The following is a 23,279-nucleotide window of genomic DNA, read 5'->3' on the forward strand; positions in this document are numbered from 1 at the left end:
AGGTGAACAGGGTTCAGCAGCAAGGTAGACATCCCAGCACTGAGGGGTGCCGCTGGGTGCCTTCCCTGGGCTCACACTCAGCGTCTCAGTGACAAGAGTCAGTTTCCAAGACTGTCTGTGAGCAGCTGAGCTGTAGTTTGATGTAGTTGAACGTCCCTTAGCAAGATGTGTCCTAAGGTATCAGAAAAGCCTAAGGGAGGTTATATTTTGGATTTATGGATGCTCAAAATTTTTTTCCATGTAAATTAATGTTAATTGCTTCTTTGCTTTATGCCCTTTCAGCTTATGAAAGGTTTCATAGCAAGGCTCCCCTTTTGTATAGCGGAGGGAAAACCTGTATTTGTGTCTCCAGTGGCCCCCCCTTAACTACTCGAGGGGACAGGGGAAAAGGAGTGTGTGTAGGAAAGATTTTCTTTGAGCACATTATTTTCTTTATTGTACAAATGAAAGACTGTCTCAGCATAGTTAAACAGGGGTCCCAAACGGGTAAGTGGGGGAAATGTTGTTGGTATTTGGATCTATTGGGCTTAAAAGTTCAGAGGTCCTATGTCCTGCGCCTTCTCTTGGCTTCTCGTTCCAGTTTTCAACTCACAGGTCTTTATAAATTCTGCATAAATGGAGCAGCTCTGATACTTTTAGCATCAGTGTCTCTGCAGGTCCCAGACACCGACGTTACGGTGCATGAGTGCCAGGGGTGTGTCGGGGCAGCTCTGTGTGTGACAGGGACAACGTGAGGGCAGAGGGGGCCACCTGTCTATCTGGAACAGAGGCAAAGGGAAACCAGACCTATACGCTGAGAGTGTGGTCAGCTTTTCCAAGCAGAGGCCTTGCATTTCATTTCATGAAGTCCTGCAAAGCATGTGGTTAGTGCAGGATCTAGAGAGGACAGGTGACCTTGTCTCATTTAAGGGGCTTTCCCGTGGGGCCCGGGCTGTGTCCCCTTCTTTGCTCTTGGGCCGGCTGGGTGTCTGCCTTCTCATGCTCACCTTGTCTCCCTCCTGACTCTGCCCCTCCCTTCCCTCTCCCTGGGGGCAAGTCTCTCTGCCATTAAGGAAGGACTCCAAATTTTTGGTCAAAGGTTCCACTCTTCACCGGTCCCATGGCACCCAGTATAACTGAGGAAGAGGCAGCCTGCCTGTGCCTCCCCACTACAGAAAATGAAGAGAATTGTAGGGTGATTTTGAGATGTTGGAACCCACAAATAAAATATCCTGCAGCCTAAAGGCAAATGTGCATCAATTGTTTTCTTTTCATTGGGACCATATCGTGCTCTTTATCCTCACTTGTGGTCCCATTTTTCCTCTTAAACGGTCTTTAATAAATGAAATTGCCATGACAAGGATACAGGATGGATGGCAGTCCTTGCGGGCCAGCTGCTGGGACCTCTGACAGTCACGGAAAGCAGGACGTATTCATTCCCAAGCCTCAGGGTTCTAACGAGAGCATACAAAACAAAGACAAAAAACAAACCAAGAGGCTTGAGAGGATTATCAGGAACCAGAGGAAGAGGAGAGACCTGCCTTCTTGCGGTAAAAAAATATACTACTAAAAATCTCCGGTGGAAAGTTTGTGTCCATCTGGTGAGTGGATCACATGCGGGCTGCTTCTGTACTCACGGTCTTAGAGCAAACTCCGCGTTAACTTAACCTACAGCCAAGGGTCCATCACACTGATCTGGATAGAGGGTCAAAAGGAGAATTTTTAAAAGCCTTAGCAGTTAAATTTCTTTACCTCATAAAACACTGAATCAAGGGGAAAGGAAGGAAGAGAATAAATTTGTGAGGGAGGGCTGGAATATTGGGAGGACATTTAGGGGGGAAATCTGAGAAAAAAATTTTTGAGGGTGGGTAATAAGAGCAGAATAGGTTGCCCAGAACCTAGCCTAGCTGTGTGGAAAAGCAGATGACTGAAGAGAAGCTTCCGGATGCAGGTTGAGAAACGTCCAGGGTCATTGTGCCTTTGGGACTTCTTCAACGGTTCTAAGACCAGCTGCATTTCAAGGACCTTTAAATAATATTATCATTACCATTGTTATGGGGCACTGTGTAAAGACTGGTGTGAGGGAGCCAACTTTATTTGACTCTCTGCACACTGAAATAAATCATTTCCCTTGTGGTTTAAAACCACAAATCTCTGGTTTCATTACCATGTATCTATTTTTTTTTTAAGAAAAAAAAATCAAATATACTTATTTCCAACTCCTTGTTTCAAAGTCTTCTTTTTAAGTCCTCACAATAGTGATTTTATTATATTAGTTGCTTTATAAAACATTGCAGATGTCATAATTGTTAACATAACAATTCGCCAGAATGTTGTCAACTGGTCCCGGTTTGCTGAGCACGTTTTTAAGGGAAAGGAAATGCCGAAACCCTGGTAAAGTCATCCTATCAGAGTGTGGGAGAACAAAGGCGATTTTGTTTTCCAGACACTTCAATCAGGCAAATGAAAGAGACACAGACTTTCTCTCCCCTGTCTTAAAGTGCTCCATCAGTAACATTTTCCTGATAAAATGTTAGAAAAGAAACAATAAGCCCCAAATGGAGTCATCTGCTCCCTAGGACAGCAAACCCAGACTTATTTACAGTGTCACTGTCTCCCAGAAATGTGACCCTTTATCAGGCCATCTGAAATGTCCCATCAGCACGGGTGAGGGCAACCTCCCGATGAAAACCCTTCTGGTCCCTTCCCCCTGAAAGGAAGACGTGCCCACACTCCTTTCTTTTCTCTGCTAATACTTCCTTGCCCCACCCTCCTTCCTATAAAAACCTCCCATCATGCACAGTTCCCCCTATTTGCTAGATTAAGGGTGCTGCTCAGTGCTGAAGCCTGTAATAAAGCCAATTAGACTTCAAAAATACTCAGTTGAATTTTTTTTTTTTTTTTTTAACAAAAGACTAGACAGTCAAGCCCCAATGACCCTTAGGGGATTCCACAATTTGCAAGGCAATCAGAGTTTACTTTGTTCAACTTCAAAGTTGGAGGGTTTGGGTTGTTTAATTTTTGTGTCGTTTTGCTTTTAAAGATCTATTTATTTATTTGAGGGAGGAAGAGAGCGGGGAAGAGAGGCAGAGGAAAAGAGAGAGAAAGAATCTTAAGCAGACTCTATGCTGAGTGCAGAGCCTGATGCAGGGCTTGATCCCAGCACCTGAGATCATGACCTGAGCTGAAGGCTTAACCCACTGAGCCACCCAGGAGCCCCTCACTCATGCTATTGTCTACGTACGTGTATGTGTGTATTTTGATCTTCCAGCTAACTTTTAATACTTTGTGCAAACCACGTATCTGTTTTGAAAACTGCTTTCCTTGACAAGTTAGGAAGCAGTTCAAGAAGGTGCGATTAAGCCCGAATGGTGTTAGCAGATTGCACCAAACTTTGGTCCAATAGCAACCTTTGTTTCCAATTTCGTGGCACTGCTGTGGAACCAGAAAGCAACAGTGACATTATTAGGTGGTTTTGTTTTTGTTTTTGTTTTTCAACTATGATTTAGTAGCAACTGAGCTTCCAGATTTTCCTTCCTTGGTAGCCAGATCCTATTCCCTCATTCCTACACTGGCACTTAACTTTCAAGGGGTTCAGTAGCCAGAACTTCTGGAGTGCCTGAGTGGCTCAGTCAGTTGAGTGTTTGACTCTTGGTTTCAGCTCAGGTCATGGTCTCAGGGTTGTGGGACTCTGTGCTCAGATTGGAGTCTGGTTCGGATTTTTTCTCCTCTCCCTCCTCCTTTGCCACTCCCAGCTCACACTTTCTCTCTCACACATAAATAAAATAAAAATCTAAAAAAAAAAAAAAAATAGCCAGCACTTCTGATGGTAGCATTTCATAGGACTAAAAGGAAAGGAAATCAGGATGCGTGCTGAAGGGATTGTGCCCTACATGGAGGAGACGCTGGAGAAAGATGGAAACATCACATGAGGTCTTCAGAAGTGTGCATGTATCGTCCATCACACCACCACCCTGGGATCCAGGCTTTTGGTCCTGTTCCAGGACTCACACCTTACTTCTGGTCTCCTCTCTGCATTCTGTGAGTCACTGTCCAAAAAGTGGTAATCTTTTACAGGTCATCAGTTTCCAAAGGCAAGCACACATCTCCATCCAAGGATTCCCCCAAACTTGCACAATAGAGTGACTTTTCAGATTGGGCCTATTGTCTCTTTTCGTAACTTTTCAAAATCCATGAAGTCACCTCTTAAAAATGAATTCAGAACATTGACTCCATAAGCTCCGTTATTAACATGAAACATTTCTTTAGCAGACTGGGGTCTGTCCAGCCCTAGTTTATCTGCTAACTGTTCTCTGGTGCTGGAACTTGAGGTTCTTCTAAACTCTTTGTATTTTCCTATTATTCTTTCTCTTGGTTTTCTCTCTCTCTTTTTCTGCCATCTGGCCTTTCTTTTTCCACCATCTTGCGGCCTGTGGAGGCCTGCTGGGAATAGGACTCCTAAAACGCCAAATGATGTCTGGAAGGTTGTGATCCAAGGCCATTTTTGCTGGCTATATGCGGGGTCTCCGCAACCAGAGGGAGCATGTAGCTCTTCATAAAATCGGAGATTTTTTCGATTTTTTTTTTTCCCTTTTCTGAAACTTTTACTTCTGGTTTTACTTCTCTTACTTTCCTTTCACTGTCACCCCACTTACTCTTGGTAGCCACAGTCCTGCCTTCCCTGCTGTCCCCACCCACCAGTGTCCTCAGGGCCTCACTGTTCATCCAAACAAGGCTCCACACAAAGCATGTCTGCATCCAAAGTGGAGGTTCCAATGAACCTCCTCTAGCTCCGGATGCAGATGGCAAGTCCAAGTTGTCACCTGTACTTCCAACGGGCCAGCTATAAATCAGAGGTTCCTATGGCCCCCTTCTTGGGTTTGACTAATTTGCTGGAGCAACTCACAGAACTCAGGAAATCCATTTACATGCTGTAGTACCGGTGTATCCCAAAGGATATTAAAAAGATATGAACCAATAGTTGGATGAAGAGATATGTAGAACCAAAACAAAAGAACTTATGTTCCTGTGGAGTTTGGGGTCTCACATGGTGACACATGGAGGCATTCTGATGCCCTAACCTGGAAGGTCTCTGAACCTGGTCCTTTTGGGTTTTTTTATGGAAGCTTCATTATAGAGGCATGATTGATTAACTCATTGGCCGGTGGCATCTGAACTCAATCTTCAGCCCCTCTCCTTGCATTGGCAAAGAAAGAACTGGTAAATAGTCTGCTCTCCTACTTGGAAGATCTGTGGGTTCCTGAAGCTAAGAGGGAATGAAAAATGTAAATGAGACTACAGAGCTATTCATCCCAAGCTGTGAGGAGCGCCACTCTGGGCAAAAATGTTGAGAAAGAAGTCCTGTTGAAAAGGAAATCCCCAGCCAATGCATCTCCAGTGCGAGGCTGAATGGAGGCATGAACCAGATGGTCTTCTGGTGAAAGTCCTACAGGGAGGTCTAGGTTTGCAGACAGCTGATAGGGGTGAGGGCTGGGAAGATGGGGCAGGCAGAAATGACTATAATCTGGACCCCAATTTAGAGGTGTGCAGGTCAGTGATTAGTGGCTGTGACCAGAAACTTCCTGAAAAGGAAGAGGGTTATCTGTGGGACCTAAGGCTCTGAATATGTATGGCCCAGATTTCTTTGTGTGGCTGATATCTGACTGGATATTTATTCTTCTAGATTACACATTCTGACTCTGAGGAACAAAAGACTGGCAAGAGCTGCTCTCTGGTGCTTAATAATTTGAAGGAATTTACATTTCAATGCAGTCTTGTGCTCCATTTCTCACACAAGTGAGATGCCCCCCTCCCCCAACAGTTTCCTCTGATGGAAAGAACGGACCATTCTCCCAGTCTGGGAAAGGAGGTGGGGAGAAGGGAAGAAGGAGAAAATCATAGAGACATGATCGGAGGGAGGAGATTTATTGATATTCCACTTAGAATTTATTCCCTCAGAATCCTATTTATTTTATTTATGTTTATAAATCATACATTACCAAGTACAACGAAATCTCCTAAAAACCCAGAAGGTTACATGGTGTTCTCTGTGATTTGACAGAGGAAACAGAGGAAGAAAATGAATAGGAAGTGAAGGTATGGGAGGGGCAGGGGCAGGAATGAGTAGCTCTGGAGAAAACATTTCCCAAGTAATAGCACACGTCTGTTTGGCTTGCTCTGTGAGGGGGTGTGATCCAAATAATTTTCTCTGTCCTTCTACCGCTGTTCCTCCACTTCCTCTCAGGAGAGGGGATTCATTGTCAGGTAATTAACCATCCGCATTACAGAAAGTACTTCAGCAGACAGAAGTGTGAAAACACATTTACACTTCACATAAATGGGATAGGAGATTTTATTGTTTGAGTGACACCTGAGGAGCCATCAAATGACAAAGATAAAGTCATTCATGGTTAAGATTCCAAGATCTTAAGAGTTTACACCCTGCTTCCCTTCATGTAGCTGCCATAGAATGTAGAGTGACCAGAAGACCACAGGGAGCCTGAGGTCTGCCTCAGTGGACAGGATAGTCCAGCAGAGACCCTCCACTAGTAGGGTAAGTGTTTTAGTCTGCTATTATTAGTGTGGTTATTCAACAAACTTGAAAACACACTTAATGTGTACCAGAAGATACTGTTTCTGGCCTCAAGATACACAAGTGCACTATGATACAGGGTGATTGCAGCCACAAAGGAAGCATGCCCAGGAGGCTGTGGAAGCATGCAACAGGCTGTCCTGGATGGCTTCATGAGGAGGAAATACGAGACAAGGTCAAGAGAACGAAGAGAAGCTTGTTATGTGAATGGGACAGAAGCATGCAAAAACACCCAGAAGGCTGAAGGTAGTTCTGGTTTGCGCGGTGCATGGTTTGGTGAGTAGAAAAGATCTGGATGAGGTTAGTGTCATCAGTAGGACAGATTTGTGGATGTCCCATAAAATAACTTGGATTTCATTCAGTAGATGATAAGAAGCTTATAGGTTTTTAAAAAGGGCCAGTCCATGGATGGGGTAGGTAGGAAAGCAGAATGGAAAGAAGACAAAAGGCCTCCTACGCTCACCAGGATGAAAGTATGAAAAGCTTCACACAACCCTCTTTAACCACATGATGAGTGGGTCTATATTACCTCTCAGCAGGAGTAGGAGGAGGGAAATACGTGGCTCAAATTTTTATATCCATCAAGATATCCCAGTCAATCATTGTTCTCTCCATCCTAAACCATCTTGATGAGGAACAAGGCATCAGTGGAGCTGGAAGCAAAACCCCGAGGACCACCATGGTATTTAACATCAGTTGTTATTAGCAAAGCAAGCCTTTAAATTGGACTGCCTCTCCTCAGGTTCCAGACTAATCTCACCTAAGTCCTCACTGCAGAAGAAGAAGAGTTTCATATTTTGTCCAAGTCTGAGGGGCATTATTAGGTCTTTACTGTCTTTCATAAGTTATGGGTATAATTCCAATAAGCCTTGGGGGTCCATACACAGATGAGATTCCCAGGATGTGTGTGGGGGCAGGTGTGTCTGGGACCAAAGAACAGTAATGTGGTTGGGCTCTTTACTAACTGCTATTTAATGTCACAGAATTTAGATATACATACGGTTTTTGGTCTACATTGTTTCTATCAATTATTGAGAGAGAAGTGTCCCGAAGCTCTATCATAATTGTAGATTTGGCCTCCTCCTCTGTAATGCAGTTATCTTTTGGTCAGGAGATGCAGGACAGGCTTCTTGTGACCTGTTCATGAGGAAGTTTAGGGCGGTAAGTTTGAAAACCGTGAGACTACTTCTACAGAGACTGCTTCTCTATACACACACACACACATGCAGATGCATGAAAGAAATAGATTAATAACATGTTTGATTTCTTTACTTACTTTTCTGTCTTCTTGAGGTTAAAATATTTTTATACAGAAAAGACAAATATTTCATCCCAAACATTACTGGGCTTACCTTCCTGTGCAAACTTTTGGGTTGTCTTCTCAGCTTGCTAAAGCTTCACAAGATGGAGAGGCTTCTGGCCCGCAGGCGAACCCCGGTAGCGCACAGATAGATCGCAGCGAACCCTACATACAGTCCCAGGACCGTCACCCTCAGAGTCCACAAAGGAGGTGGTCACGTGGTTCACGGTTCTTCCATTCATGGCAAGAATTACATATTTCTCAAGTCATTTGTTAGGATTCACTCAGGCTTTTATGCATGAAACAAGCATTTCCTGACTTGTGGGGACGGCGTATGCCCACCCCAGGTGCGCAGTGTGGGGTTCCTGCCCTGCAGCATTCGTGTCACCTTGGAACTTGGCAGGATGAAAGTCTGGGGGCCTTGCACCCGACCTATGGAGTCAGAGCCTCTGGGGTTGGGACCAGGAGTCTGTGTTTTCACTTCCAGCTGACTCTGCCGCCGCTCAAACCCAAGAAGCCCTGTGCTGGACAGTGGAGCAGGGACAGTGACGAATAAGGTAGGCTCTGCAGCTCTTGTGTCCAAAGAGATGTGAGATGAGACAACTCAGGCTCCTGATGATTTAAACATTGTACTCGTGCATGGTCTCACTCATGGTTGCTAGAGTTAAGACAGCCTTCTGAAGGCTGATACAGGACAACAGTCTATCAATTCACCATCTCTTGGCCTCTTTCTTACCCAGGCCCTTGACCTAAAATTGGTATCTTTCTGGGTTGATATAGACTTGACTTCAAAAAGTGGACTCTGGGATACTGGGAATTTGGAGCAAAGGCACGTTGTGGTTAGCAGGACTTAAGAAGGGTACTCCCCCTTCCTCTAGCGAGGTACTTGGGCTGTCATTCGGTCAGGCAGGCAGTCAGTCAGTCGGTCAGCGTTTGTCACCACTGTGTCCAGGGTGAAAAACTGTACTGCCCTTTGGGCAGCCTAGGACTGGGTGCATGAGAAGTGGAGGAAACCATTCCCACCCTTGAAACCTTCACACGCACACGCACACACGCACACACACACGTATGCACACACACACTCGTTTTGAAACCATAAAGGAACATGTCTGATGCATGACAAGAGTAAGGGCAGGAGAATATGTACAGATAAATTGAGCATTGCTGGGGGATTTCAAATCCTCATGTCAGAGCAGGGAGGGTGAGTTCATCACCCCCACCAACTCACCGGGCAATTTCTGCCTCATTTCGTTAGACAGAGGAGATTGTTAGCAGAAAGCCAGAAAGGAAGCGCCATCTGGGACTGTTGCACTTCCAGACAGATGGCTGACTCTTCCAGTCCTGTTTTATTTCTGGCTGCGGATCACACACCCCACAGCTATACTGTAAAAATGGGATGTGACGGGACATGGGATGTTGTCAGGGTGTGTTTTCTTTTTCTCATTTTTTTCTTCCCTGGAAACTTGTAGTAAAAATAAAACTTCACGACAGTCTTTCTGTTTTTATTGTTGTTTTCGAGTTAAGCCCTTGCTTGGTGAAGGGAAGGACGGCCGGACCCCCAGAAGTGGAGATGATGGCAGAAAGTCAAACTAATCTTGAGGCTCCTGCTGTATGGAAACCCTTTGTTCGAGTGTGTGTTTGTGTTGTCAACGTTGGGATGGCTGAAAGCACGGACACACTTTGGAAGTACAAATAATCCAGCCAGACTGGAATGCCTCACTGTCCTCCGTGGTTTCCTACCTGCCTCCCACACCCAGGCCTCCCCATCCACCCCTGACTCCCGTCTTGCAAGATGGGATAGACACCCCGTGAGCAGAGCAGTCCTGGCCTGTCTGCTGTTGGCTTCCTCGGGGCCCTGGGTCATCCAGTCTGGGATTGGAGGGGTTGGCTGGAAGGTTCATAGAAACGAGAGCCCCCACAGGCAGTAAGAGTTCAGGCAAAGAGAGCAACTACCTCATCTAGTTCTGTAGTATGAAGTTCAACTTGTTCCATACATATTTTCTGAGTGACTCTTAAAGTACAACGTGGTAGGGAGGCAAAGAAGTAAAAGGTGATCTCTAAAGCTAATAAAAGTTCCCAGAGAGAGGCTGGACCCCAACTTCTCGCTTACTGGCTTTGGGACAAGTGACTTAACTCATGTGGTTGTCAATTCTTTCTCTATAAAGGTGGTCGGAGGTGCCGGGAAGCTCAGTCAGTTGAGTGGCTGAATGCCTGACACTTGGTTTCAGCTCAGGTCATGATCTCAGGGTCCTGAGTACAGCTCTGTGCTCTGCAGGGAGTCTGTGGCTCTCCCTCTCATTCTGCCCCCTTCCCTGCCATGGTCATATGCACGCATGTGCTCTCTCCACATATTAAATCTTAAAAAAAAAAAAGCATTCAATGTGCCTCTTGTTCTTCCTCTACCCTTTTCAGGCCGTGTATCTCAGCTGCAATCTTTCAGTGATTCTAAGACTCCCTGGGACATGTGTTAAAATGCACATTTTTCAGGCTTAGAAAAATGGAAGGTGATCCATCTGGGGTAGGACCTATGGACCTGCATTTTTCGTGCATCCTGGTAGAATTCTGAAACAGGCCGTCAGTGGGCGGGACTTCAGTAAACTCTGCTTTCACACTTTTCCAGATTTCTGTCCCCACATTTAGCCAATATTTTTAAGTCTCTCTCTGCTCTCCCATTGTGTTTTATATAAGCCTCTGAACAGGACTTACTTTGGACTGACTGGCTTTATATTAAGCATCAGAAGAAAGGATGAAGCCTTCAGGACCATCTAGGAACTTGTTCACCCACCAACTATTTATTAAGCACTTAGTATGTGCAGTCAATGATCAAAACAAAATCACTGTGGCATCTGCATTCCCATGGATGGAGACAGAACATTATTTTAAAAAGCTAAGACAGGAAGTAGACAATATGTTAGAGCGTGGTGAGAGGCTTGGAAAAGAAGCACAGGACAAAAAACAGACGGGGTAAGAGGACCAGGAATGCCCAGGCTGGGGGAAGCTGCTGGATGAAATAAAATTTAAACGTAAACTGTACTCTTAAAGATGTTATTTGTCCTTGAGCAAACCTCTTAAGCCCTTAGCGTATCAATTGCCCCTCTGTAAACTGGGAATAAAAAAAATTCTAACCTGCAGAATGGTGGGGTTTATAGAGAACGGGATACCTGGCTTTGTAATGCAACTAAGGTAAGTTACTAGAAGGGATATTCCCTTTTGTGCCTCAGGCTCCTAACAGTAGTGGGCACACTGTGGGCACTCAGTGAATGTCACCGGTTGAGTTAACCCACTAGCAAGTACTGGCGGGAATACACATGAGGGGTACTTCCTCTCCAGGCCTCTGAGACGCAGCACACGGGTCTTTGGAAATGCTGTTTGCTCTCTGAAAGGTTAGATATTGGTCCTGTTGTTATAACGTTGTGCTTTGGAATTATGATCCAAGTCAGACCCGAATGAGAAATTCTCATGATGCCACCAGGTTACGAGGAAGTTTCCAAGAATGTGAGCAGGCCTATACTCTTTCCCTCCATTTCCTAATAGGATGATACCTACACAGGAAGGCTTGCCCAACAACGGGCCAGCTGTCGTCTTGGCTATTCTAAATAAGACTGGCACTTGACACGCAGAGCAGAGCTGCAAAGCGATGTTCTCTTCTGAAATACTTGATCTTCCGGATTCTACATGTGTCATGAGTGCTACGATGAACATACCATCGATGGAGTGTTTTCTTCTTGGGGGAAAAAAAATGCTGCTGTATTAGACATAAACAATAATGGAGAATCATCTTGATTTTGGAAATGTTAGAAGGTAGAAAGAAGTGTCATTCCTCCTTAGAATGAGGAGACTTGAGAACTGGGAGCCATTTATCCTCAGTCTTTGGAGTCCGGCCAGGCTGGAAGCTCCCATCTTGCCCAGCCTCTTCCCTCCTGCCTTCCCCACTGGACTGTCTCAGCCCTTCTTTCTTGAAGTGGGGCCTGGAGTCCCCTCTCAGAGAGCAGGAGATGAGGGCTGCGAAAGGGGCTGGTGGGGACTTTGATACTTTCAAAATGTTGAAGGAGTCCCCAGCATGATAATGGGATCTCTTTCTGAGGTCCTGTGAGCTGGCAGCGCTCCGTGTAGAAGACTATGATACTGTGAGGTGGATGGTCCTTCTACCTACTTTACTGATGGGGAGATTAGAAAGATTAAATAACTTACATGGTTACAATGAACGAGTGGGGCTGGGAATACCCACGTCTATCTGAATCCAAAGCCCAGAGCTTATCCACCAGCACCACCAGCACCGTATGCTGCTACTGTCTCAACTCTCTTCCTTAAGAGTGGTTTGAGGAAAACTGGGTGGATGATATACACAGTCCTGAGTGGGGACCTAGCACAGCACTCTGAGGAAATGACCCCAGGGACATTAGAGAAAGGTAGAAGTGGGCAAACCTCTCTTCTTTGCTCTCCAACTTTGGGGCAGGTGGCATCCTGGGATTTCCTCATTCAAAGCCACAGAGCTGGCATCTGTTCCCCAGGTGTTGCCCCTGGGATGTGGTCAGTGGCTCTCACAGGCTAATGCAGGCCTGGCATCAAGGACCATATGATTTCTGTGTCCTTTGATGAGGGTTCACCTACTGATAAGGCAAGCTGGAGGGAATCAGGAAACTCAGTCGGGAAAAGATCAAGGCCTGCATTAAGGAGGAAAGAAATGTCAGTCACTCTGATAGGGAAATAGATTTTCGTGTTTCATTGCACAAGCACGCACATATGCACTCAAAGCCTGCCACGTTTCAAAGCCGCCTTCAATGCCCTGGTGTTCGCTCGGAGGGAGAGAGATCTGAAGGCTCTCGAAGGCTGCAGGTACAGAGCAATCCACACAGGACACAGCCAGCCGCCCTCTCCCCCCTCCCCTTGCCAGTTCCCTTCCTCCCTCCCTCTCGCCTGGGTTTAGTGGTGGTACTGAGGAGGTGTGTGTGAGTGTGCATGTGTGCACATTTAAATCCAAACTTAAAAGGAAGGGAAGAAAGGAAAAAAGTGACAGCTTTGGACCAAAGCAGCCACTATTCATAATGAATGGAGGAGTCATCATGAAAGAGCTGGGGCACTTGGAGAAAAACAAACTTCCCCGAGGAAGACAGTTGAGGATGGCAGCTTCAAGGGCCCTTCATTTCAGAGCTAGCAAGAGGCGAAGCAAGGATTTGATATACAACACAAGCTTTCTTCTCTTTTTTTTTCCCCCCTTTCCCTCTTCTTCTTCCTCTGAATCCCATTTTGGCTGAGCCATGGCAAAACTAAATTAGAAAAACCTGCAGAGCATTGAGAGTCCAAATGAAGCACACAGCCAATTTATCACAACAGAGCCCGGTGAGCTAATAAGCCCCGTATGTAATAAATGTGCTAAGTGCCCACCTTTAACTTCGGCGCACACAGCAGCGGCCAATGGTGGGAGATGGCAGAGTCCCTGACGGGGGGATGATGTCAGACTCGGCCTGAAGCTCTCAGCATCTGGCTTACATCACCAGCTCTTCGGGGTGCCGAGCCAAGGTGGACAATGTCGGGGTTTCTGAAGGCAAGGCAAGCCATTGCTGGACCCTTAGAATGGGAGCAGACGCCTGTTTACAGAGAGTTTTGTAACCTGAGCAGCTCGTCTTTCTGTTTTGGAAAACAGGTGTTTTCTGGAAGAAGAGCTTTTATCAGGATGCAGTGCTTCCTGAACAGAGGTAGAAACAGGAATGCTCGGCGATAGTAGGTCCAGTATTTCTGTGTCTGGCCCATGAGTAAAAGGAGGAGATATCGTTTGATCATGTCAAAGACGTGGAGCAGTAGGACATGGTGTTCTCAGTTTCCCTCTGGGTAACCTTGGGACAACAGGACTACAGACTGGAATGACAAAAGCTTGTGAGTCTAAATAAGAGAACCAGATCGTACTTCTTGGCCTAGAAGGACAGCTGGGTCTAGAGGCATGTCTCTAGTGTCTTCTGGATGATTGGACAGCCATGTCGAACTCAGCAGGGTCTGCTCTCAGATCTTTAGGTGGAAGTGTGTTTGAAACATAGAGGGTATTTCCCATAAAACGGTGGTTCTCAACCACATCTGTATAGTTTAGACTCACCCGAGGAGCTTTGAGAAATTCTGATACTTGTGTCCAATCCTAAGAGATATTGATTTTTTAAGATATTGGTTTAATTATTTTAGGGTAAGTTTGGGGTATTTAAAATCCCAAAGATGATTCCGATATACAGCTGAGCTTGAAAACCCTGGTGGCAGGGTAAACATTACCTCAGAGTCAATAGAACCAAGACATCCTGGAAATCCCAAAGGTTTTGAAAATAACTCACTGGAGGCAGGAATTGGGCTAAAACCCATTGCCATTTCTGGAGATACGACATGAGACAATTTTGGCAACCTCGTTGTTCAAGCCAATACAGTCAGTTTGTGGGGGTCCTCCGTCTAACGAGGTCATTGTTTCCCAGTCTCACCCAAATGTTCTTCTTCTTTGTTTTTATTTAACGTATGATTTGTAGTCTGCCTACATCCTGAATGGATTTGAGGTAGCTTACAATAAAATACACACACACTCACACACACACACACACACACAGAGGGGAGCTGAAATAAATAATAGGAAATGGTCAGAAAACACATGAAAAAAGGAAATTAAAATGAGTAACTTGGGGTAAGATATTAATAAACTGAAAACTTAATATAATTGTGAACTTCTGGAAATCCAAGACAAGAACAGAATTTAAGCTCACAGTCTTTAAAGACAATGAATATTCATTTTTAAAGACAGCACCGAATTCTGGGTAGAATCTATTGTGTAGATTCTAATACCAAGAGCCTTGAGTGCAAAGTAGATAAATGTTGTTTTTGTGGGAGATGCAGTGATGATTTCGAGGCTATTATATAGAGTCATGGTTCAGTGAAATAATTTTTATGCCAAATAGTCTCCCAGAATTCAGCCACGCCTGCATGCCAGTGGAAAGCAGTGGAAGATGTCATCCCCCCCGGGAAATGTGTGCCTGAAACTATGAAGCCACAAATCAGCACGGTCTCCTTCCTGCCCGTATGAAACTGCAATGCTCCTAATATTTTATGGGTAGTTTTTGTGTCTGTGACTTTTTTTTTTTTTGGGTGAGAATAGGTTTATGATCATCTTTTCTCCTTTTCTTTTCATCAACTATGTGTATTTGTTTAACTAATTGGTAGGGTTTGGGTATACTTTGGGTCATGGAAAGACCTTTCCCCTCAATTTGATTTGAATCCAATTGTAGATCATTTATTCATTCATTGATTCATTAATTAATTCATTCAAAAACAGATTATATGCCCCTCACTGTGCAAATCACTGACATCTCTGTCCTTAACAGCCTGGAATTCAGAGTGGTTAGTAGAGACAAGAATTCCATTGAACACAATGGAAGCGTGGAGAAGCAAAGACAAGGCAGAAAGAGAAGTAAACCCTCCACCAGCCAACCTGGACTCCACAGTACCCTGGCAGTTTTGCAAAGATGAGTCCAGTTTTACATACCCACAGTAGGGGAAGGCATGTGAGTGATGGGGAGATGGTGACTTTAGGCAGGTCACTGCCATGGGAAAGAGAAGAGGGCACAGATCTCCAAGGGCCAGGGAGATACAGGAAATATTGTGTTCTAGTACAGTTTTGCATATAGTCTTTATTCATTCCACAAAAATTGGTGTGCCAAGTGTGTGTCAAGCCTGGGGCAAGGGAACAACTCTTGCCTTGCATCTATTTTTATAGGCTTTAAACATTTGCGATGCTGTTGTCATTTTTTTCCACTCTGAGCTAAGTTTAACTCAATGTCATTCTTCCGGGTGTTTCAAGCAGAGCCAAAATGGATGGTGGCAGCTCTCTGCCGTCAGAAATCCTCCCCACCCCCATCTCAGTTGCTACGAACCATCAGAATGATAAAGAAAGGAAAGGCAGGCTTGACTATTTTCATTTAAGTTCCCTGTCTGGTTTTTCTTTTTGAGGACCCCTCCCAGGATTGTGCTAATCTATATGGTGTGCCTAGGTCACACATAAGATTCCTTAAGAATCTATATATTGTTGAAACTGGTGAGCTGTTTGTCATTCAGATTCCAGCCGGAGGAAAAAAAAAGGGAAGAGGGAAGGGGATGATGGGTAGGGCTGGCATTGGATTCACACTGGAAGAACTGAAAATCCACCTGAATGGAGTTTGGGGGCAGAGGCTGATGGTAAGAGCTGGTCCTGTCCCAGCTGGTGTCCCCATGCTCCCACTGCGGTTGAGTTGCCCTACCACCTCCCCAGGGCTCAGCCTGATGTGTGGTGTGAGGCTGGGATAGCATGAACCTTCCCTGCGTCCTGTGGGGACTGGTTCCTACTGCCTATTGCCTGTGCTGCTCTCTGCACCGCGCCCTGAGTCAACGGCGTTGTAATTACGGTCATAACTGTTATTACCGACAGCATCTGTGACCACGGACTGAGGCCAGGTCTCTGGCTTTGATGTCAACAAGAGAAAAGGAAGGTTTTCATTTGTTTCAAATGGAAACAGATGCGTATGGGCAGAGCTTAGCAAGACGCAGAACAGTGGAGATGGTGGGTGTCGTTTCTGGGGTTCCCTCACCCCTGCCAAGTTTCCTGGTAGATTAATCTCCCCCCAGTTATTCCCTCAGAAGATGCGCAGGGGGGCCTGCTCTCTTCCCACATCTGCCCCTCTCCCCTAACCATCCAGGCTCTTCCTGCTTTTACTTGAGAATGGCTTTGTTTATGGGAGGGCACTAAGGGAAGGTGTCGCAGGAGTTTTAAAACCTGCCCTCTTAGACAGTGCCACTGGCTTTGTCCCGGCCAGGGGTGATTTTAGAAGATAAAATACTTGATCCCAGATCATGCTTACTCACCAGTATCTCTGCCTTATTCCTAAAACTTCCAGCAAGGGAATCGCCGATCAATTCAGCTCAACCCAACTCAATTCATAACTCCTGAAAGTCCGTGGCTAGCAGGTGTCAGGCATCAATGGGCAAATTTCTGGTCAGCCAGGGTTGTACTAATTTTATTTATGTATAGATTTTATTTATGTATTTGATGGGGTGGGGGAGAGAGCACAAGCAGGGGGAGTGCAGGCAGAGGGAGAAGCAGGCTCCCTGCCAAAAAGGGGGGGACTCGACACGGGACTCGATCCCAGGACCTGAGATCATGACCCGAATCTAAGGGAGATGATTAACTGACTGAGCCACCCAGGCGCCCCATGGGTTGTACTTATTTTAAGTACTCAGTATAGTTGGCTCTTTGTCCTGTTTGGGTTGTTCGAGAAATGTGGTTTACATGAAGGATTCTAGATGAACGAGACACAGTTGCAGCTTTTAAGAAGTGTGTCAAGGCCAGGAGTCGTGAGTGAGGGGGTGGTTCCTGCTCGAGGGGGCCGGGAGTGTGAGCAGAGGGGCCATCCGCCCCAGGCTCGTTTGGCTCCTCTCCCTCCTGTGTCCTGTTGTGCTTCTCCTCTGGCCTCCTTGGGCTTTGTCTTGGCTGGCTCCACTGTCCACGTTGGTGGCCTCTCAGCTTGCCCACCACTGTTCCTTTTCAGTTCTTAGGGCCTGGACCTTTCCTCCTTGCCAGGCTTCCCCAATTCCAGCTGGGCCCCCAGGTAATCGGCATTGTTCCTTCCTTGCTACTCTTGTGCTCCTTTGGCTTCTTAGCTTGGAGCGTGGATCTACCGACGGGAGCACCGCAGTGTGTAGCGCCCGCCCCCTACCCAGCTCTTCTACCCTCACCCCTTCTCCTTGATTCCTTTTGGGAATGTAAAACCTTCCTGAGCAAGAGGCCCATATTCTTGCATTCTTTTGTGCTGTCTCTAACTTGGTCCTTCTTACAATGGCTATTTTTGGTTTTTTTAGATCTGGTTTCTGAGTCACTCCACTAAATTATATTTAATTTGTGTTGCTTTTCTAGGGGCCCCCTTCTCTGGGCTCTGGAGTCAGGCTGCCTGGGTTGCATACGGGATGATCTCAGATAAAGCATTTTATCTTGGTTTTAAAACAAGAGAGGGTAGTAGCCCCCACTGCAGGGCATCCTTGGGAAGATTCAGTGAGATAATACATGCGCAGCATGTTAACAACACGGGACACACACACACACATTCTTGTTTGTTATTGTTATTGATGACCTGTGTGGGAGAGACGGGTGAGCCAGGAGAGCCGCTAGGACCCTGTGTGTCTCATGGCTCCAGATCTTAGTCTCTGTGCCTGTGATGAAGATCGTAAAACCTGAGGTGGTAAATGCAGTGTTGGCCTCCTGCGGTTTCAGACTTTTTTTTCTGGAGGTTTATGACTCTACCAGAACTGGTTGGAAAGGGACTAGAGAATTCCACTGTCACTTACCATTCATCACTTCTATGTAAATTCTTGCGAGATAAAAAACAAACAAAAAAAAACATAAAAAATAAAAACAAACAAGCAAACGAAAAACTTGGAAATAACACTTGGTTGGTTGAAGAGAACAATTTTCCTCATACAATAATTATATCCTGACCTTGAAGAAAGAAGTTATTAGAGTTTTCCCCTCAGAAAGGGTATGCAGTTTTATCTGCAGCGGTAGCAACAGATTAAAATATTAAAGTCTGTACGGACAGAGAGATAGAGGGTCCACACAGTGTCCAAAGTATTATTTAAACTTAATGTTGTGTTTATGCATTTAATTCATTTTTATTAGCTACCAACTTATTAACATAAAATAATTAGGAACTTAAGATGGAAACCAATGGTCACAGTTTTAATTAAACCAACTGGCAGGGAATGAGGCTGTATGATGAGAGGCATCCTGCTGTCCTTGTGATACTCCGGGGACCGGAGCTACGGCCACCAACTCGTGGGGCCTTGGGCAAGTCACCTTCTCCACAGCACAACACCAAGGACTTCCTCAGTTAAAAGAGGTGATTGACCACCCTCCCCTACTTTTATAAAAAGCATAATAGAATTCCTTGGTTTTGGGGTGCTGGGTGGCTCAGTCATTTGAGTGTCTGCTTTCAGCTCAGGTCATGGTCTCAGGATCCTGGGACTGAGATCCTCCTCAGGCTCCCTGCTCAGTGAGAAGCCTGCTTCTACCTCTGCCTCTCCCACTGCTTGTGTTCCCTCTCTCCCTGCGTCTCTTGGTCAAATAAATTGAATCTTTAAAAAAAAAAAAAAAAAGAATTCTTTGTTTTTTTTTTCTCTAAAGGAAATCTGATCAAGAATCTTAATGTAGAAAAGATGGTAAAATTAGCCTTTGCCTACTTCCTCTCCCCTATACCAGCTAAACCCCTCGCTGGCCTGCCCCCAAACCCCACTTAAGCCCTGGGGTGTCACAGAACACAGAACTCCACAGAACATTCTGTGAAACTTGCCTGAGGACTTTCCACATTTCTTTCCAGCTATAAAATTCGGTGATTCTGATTATAATATGTCCCTATCCTATACTTCAAAATCTAGTTTCCCTTTTGTATTTTATTCAAGGATTAAAAAAAAAAAATCCATGGAGATGAAGTTAGTGAACCAAAGAAAAGAGAACGAGAAGGACTCGGGTCACCTAATCGAGAGCCTCCCATACCTCATCCCTCCTCTCTCGACACTTCTGCTTTCAGTGTCCAAAGCTCTGCTTGGAATTTGTGACTTCGGACTTCTCTGAGGCCACTATTCATTGTGCTGAGCTTGAGAAAACTGACGAAACTCTGCTTCCTTCGCTGTCCTAGTCAGACTGTTCTTCCTATTCTAGCTTATCCACCCTTGGGGTTGATTGTTCTTGGGTGACTCAGATCTGGCTCCTGTAGGCAGTTGGCCAAGGCTCCAGAGCCAGAACAATGGGATGACTTCTTTCTTATCTCCTTGAATGCTGGGCCGGGCCAAGATCTAACAGTGGCATCACATGCTGAAGAGTCATTAATGACCAATTAATGAGACTGTGTATAAATGAGGTAGTATATGAAAAGGACTTGCCATGTTACTTCGTCTGTAATAGACAATCAGGAATGCTCTCTTTCCCACCTTTTCCACATTTTTCTTCCGTTTGAGTATCTCCAAGGTAACAATAACCATAGATAGGGTCTATGGGATGCCAGTCAAGGAGCTGGGTGGCTGGAGTCCCTTTTAAGACAGTTTAACTGCTGGCTAGAAACATATAATAACCTCTGTAAATCCTTTTTAAGAGCAAGGTGAGATATACTCATCCCAGGTATGCATGCGCTAGGATGTGCCAAATGATTAAATATACTTAACCAGTTTTCTTTCTTAACCGTCATTTTCTCTAGTTAATGTCAATTTGCTCTTTAAAAAAAAATCTTTTAAGGTGATAATTCCTTCTTCAGTTCATATAAAGGAGGGAACATTCTTAATGTCAAATAATAGAATTGTTGTTTCAAAATTGTATCCCATTATAAACTCTTATTTCAATTGCCTTTAACAATCTGCAAATTTGCCCCTCGGGATTGTCTGACTACCGTGCTCAATTGCCCAAATGTGGATTTGGCAGAGGAAGGGACGGGGCATCGGGATGTGTACATGAACCCGTTCTCCTGACTACTTTCAGCTACATTTAAATATTAAGAATATTGATAGAAAGCCATGTCTGGATTTTAAAATGTCTGATCTCACAGTGGAGCTAGTTCACTAGTTCGCACTGTGCTGGCCCATGCAGTGCTCTTCAGTAATTGGGAGAAGTGCCTATTCCTTGGGGAGGTTCTACCCACAATGGGACATGAGATGTGGCATGTGGGGACTGGACAGGATTTCAACATCCACACCCTCGGCTGCAGACTCTTGTGCAAGGTGTGACCAGTGCACCCAGACGTGTCTTCTGGCTCTTGGGCAAGACTGGTCTGATCAAGGGACCAGCGGAAGGGAGGAGGTGACAAGAGACTCAGGTCTTCAAGGTTGAATGTTTTCATCTTTCCTGTTGTGTCCAAGGCTGCAGGTCTCACTGCCTGGCCCCCACCAGGACATTTCGGCCATTCGAGTGTGGCCAGGCAATTGCCCCAGGGACTGTCTCTGACCTCAACTTCACACTTTCATTGCATTTCCTTGGGCTCCATCCTTTGGGTTATCCTAGGTTCTTCCTTTTTGTCTGTCTCACTGATATTAAGAACATTGCTGGATAATTGTGCATTTGCTTTCATTTTTATTTTAGAAGTCATGTGTAGTAATTGAAGGAAATACATATTCTAAACAAAAAGAAGATAGAAATCACCTATAATTTATTAATAGGAGATGGTCTATCAGGGTGAATATTTGGGTATATACTTTTCTTGACCTTCTTATATTTATATCTGTGTATAGGAATTATCCCTTTAATATATTTTCTACAGAAATGGGTGTCATCTTTTTTTTTTTTAATTCAGTTTCCCCTTGAAATGCTTTCCTTGGGATAAAAAGGGAACACAGAAGAGTTTTCAACATGGAACATTATAAAAGAACAATTTAGTCTGCTTCATAAATAGCTTCAGCAAATCTTACTGTTATTTCCAAACCGGTGATCTGTATCCACTCTACTGAATCCAATGTATGGGCCACAATTTACAGCACAATAATCCGTACAACTTTCGGATCCCAAGCTGGGCTGGATCCCTGGGGCAAATAGGGAAGCACAACCCACACATGCAAATAAAAATAAGACCCTTATTATTTTTCCTCCAGGTGTGTTTTGGCTACAGGTGCACTCATTGGCTTTTATTTCACATCAGCAGGATCAATACCCAGCTTTTGCCTGCATCGTATTAATTGAGTCTTAAGATTAGAATCCTACAATATTGATTTCAACAGCTGCTTCAGTGAAAATTTCAGAAGCACCTATCTGAAGTCTGAAAAATAAGAAAGTAGGACATTGCCTCATTAAAGTGACTTCATGTCTAGCAGTTTATGCTTAATAATTGCACAGGTCCAGTCTGCTTTCATTATTTGTGGGTTTTAAAAAATAGTACCAGGAATGTGCATCCATTCGATTATTGTACCACTTTTGAATAAGAACCTCAGAATGCTTTATAATAGGGATTTTATCTTAATAACTACAACGCAGTTTTCTTGATCAAATCTTTAACCAAAGAAATGGCGAGAAACACAAAAACCAAAAACCCCAGTTGGTTCACATAACATACCTTTTCATGGTATGTCAGTAATTCTTATTAAAACCTGCTGCTAAGTGAAAAATATATACCTGCACACATGTGCACACATGCATGCACGTTTACGGTTCTCTGAAGAGTAAAAGACAGAGAGAGGAGAACAGAGAAGAAAGGAGATATAAGAAAAAAAGAAGGTGCCATCATGATAATTTAAGGTTGCAATGATTTCTTTCTTGCAAATCAGTTTCTTAGGCCACATAATTACATTAGACAAATATATTTTGTCAACTGTCGTTAGGGTTCCCGGAGAAGACAGCGTGTGTTGGGCACACATGTGTGTATGTGATGAAGAAATGGGAGAATGTTGGTCTTCCCAACCCAATTAAAATTTAACACTTGTCTCTTTTTAGCTGACATCCTCATTTTAGGGGAAAGAGTGAGAAAATACAAAGCACAGATGCTCTTTACAAAATGAAGATATCTCTTTCCTGCTCTAACTTGGGTTCGGTGCAGCTGCAAATAGCTTGCACAAAAGCACTTGGGATGCACGTTCAGGCTGCAGTGTTCTGAAATCCCCATGAAAAAAAAATCCTTACCAGTTTATTTATATTTATTTTTTCCCCCTAAGAATATGTTCTCGATGCTGGCAAATTGGCCTGCTTCTTAAGATTCATGCTGGTGCTTCTCTGATGGCCTCTATTATCCAATTTAAATACACAATCGTAAGAAGACTTGAACACACTATGTTAATCCAGCATCAGAGACCTCTGCCTGGCTGTTTGTTAACAGAAAATTGTACCTGTTATGAACTGGAAGGAGGTATACAGTTGCTGTTAACTGCTTTGCCAAATTGATTCTGACTCACTCGTTTCAAAATGAAAATTGAAATGCTTTTGCCTTTTTTTTTTTTTTTTGGTGGGAATTTGCTTTACTTAGCACTAAGTGGGTATCATTTCTTGTGATTACAGAAAAATGCATCATAACTTTTGATTACGCCGCTATTAAGGATGCACAGTAGCAATCGCTTGCACTCGTAAAGTTCTGCGGGTGGGTTCTGTGTAACTCATTCCTATTTGGAACTCCACTTCCTTTGAGTGGAGGAAGAGGGTATGGGTGAGATCACTCAAAACTTGACCGCCTAAGGAGCTCAGTCACTGGGCACAGAAGGAACTGGAAGGGAAGAAGTTCTCTGAACAGATATTCCCTCGACTTTGGCCGCTCTCCCCACTGAAGCTGGAACAAAGAATCTGTGGAATCCATCGAGTGGCTTGCATTTTCTCCAGTAGAGCTAAGATGTAGGCTGAGGGTCCGGGAAGGCAAATATAGTTGACCCTTGAACAATAGGGGAGATAGGGATGCTGACCCC

The sequence above is a fragment of the Neovison vison genome, chromosome 10 (genome assembly GCF_020171115.1).
Source record: "Neovison vison isolate M4711 chromosome 10, ASM_NN_V1, whole genome shotgun sequence".
Lineage (NCBI taxonomy): Eukaryota > Metazoa > Chordata > Mammalia > Carnivora > Mustelidae > Neogale > Neogale vison.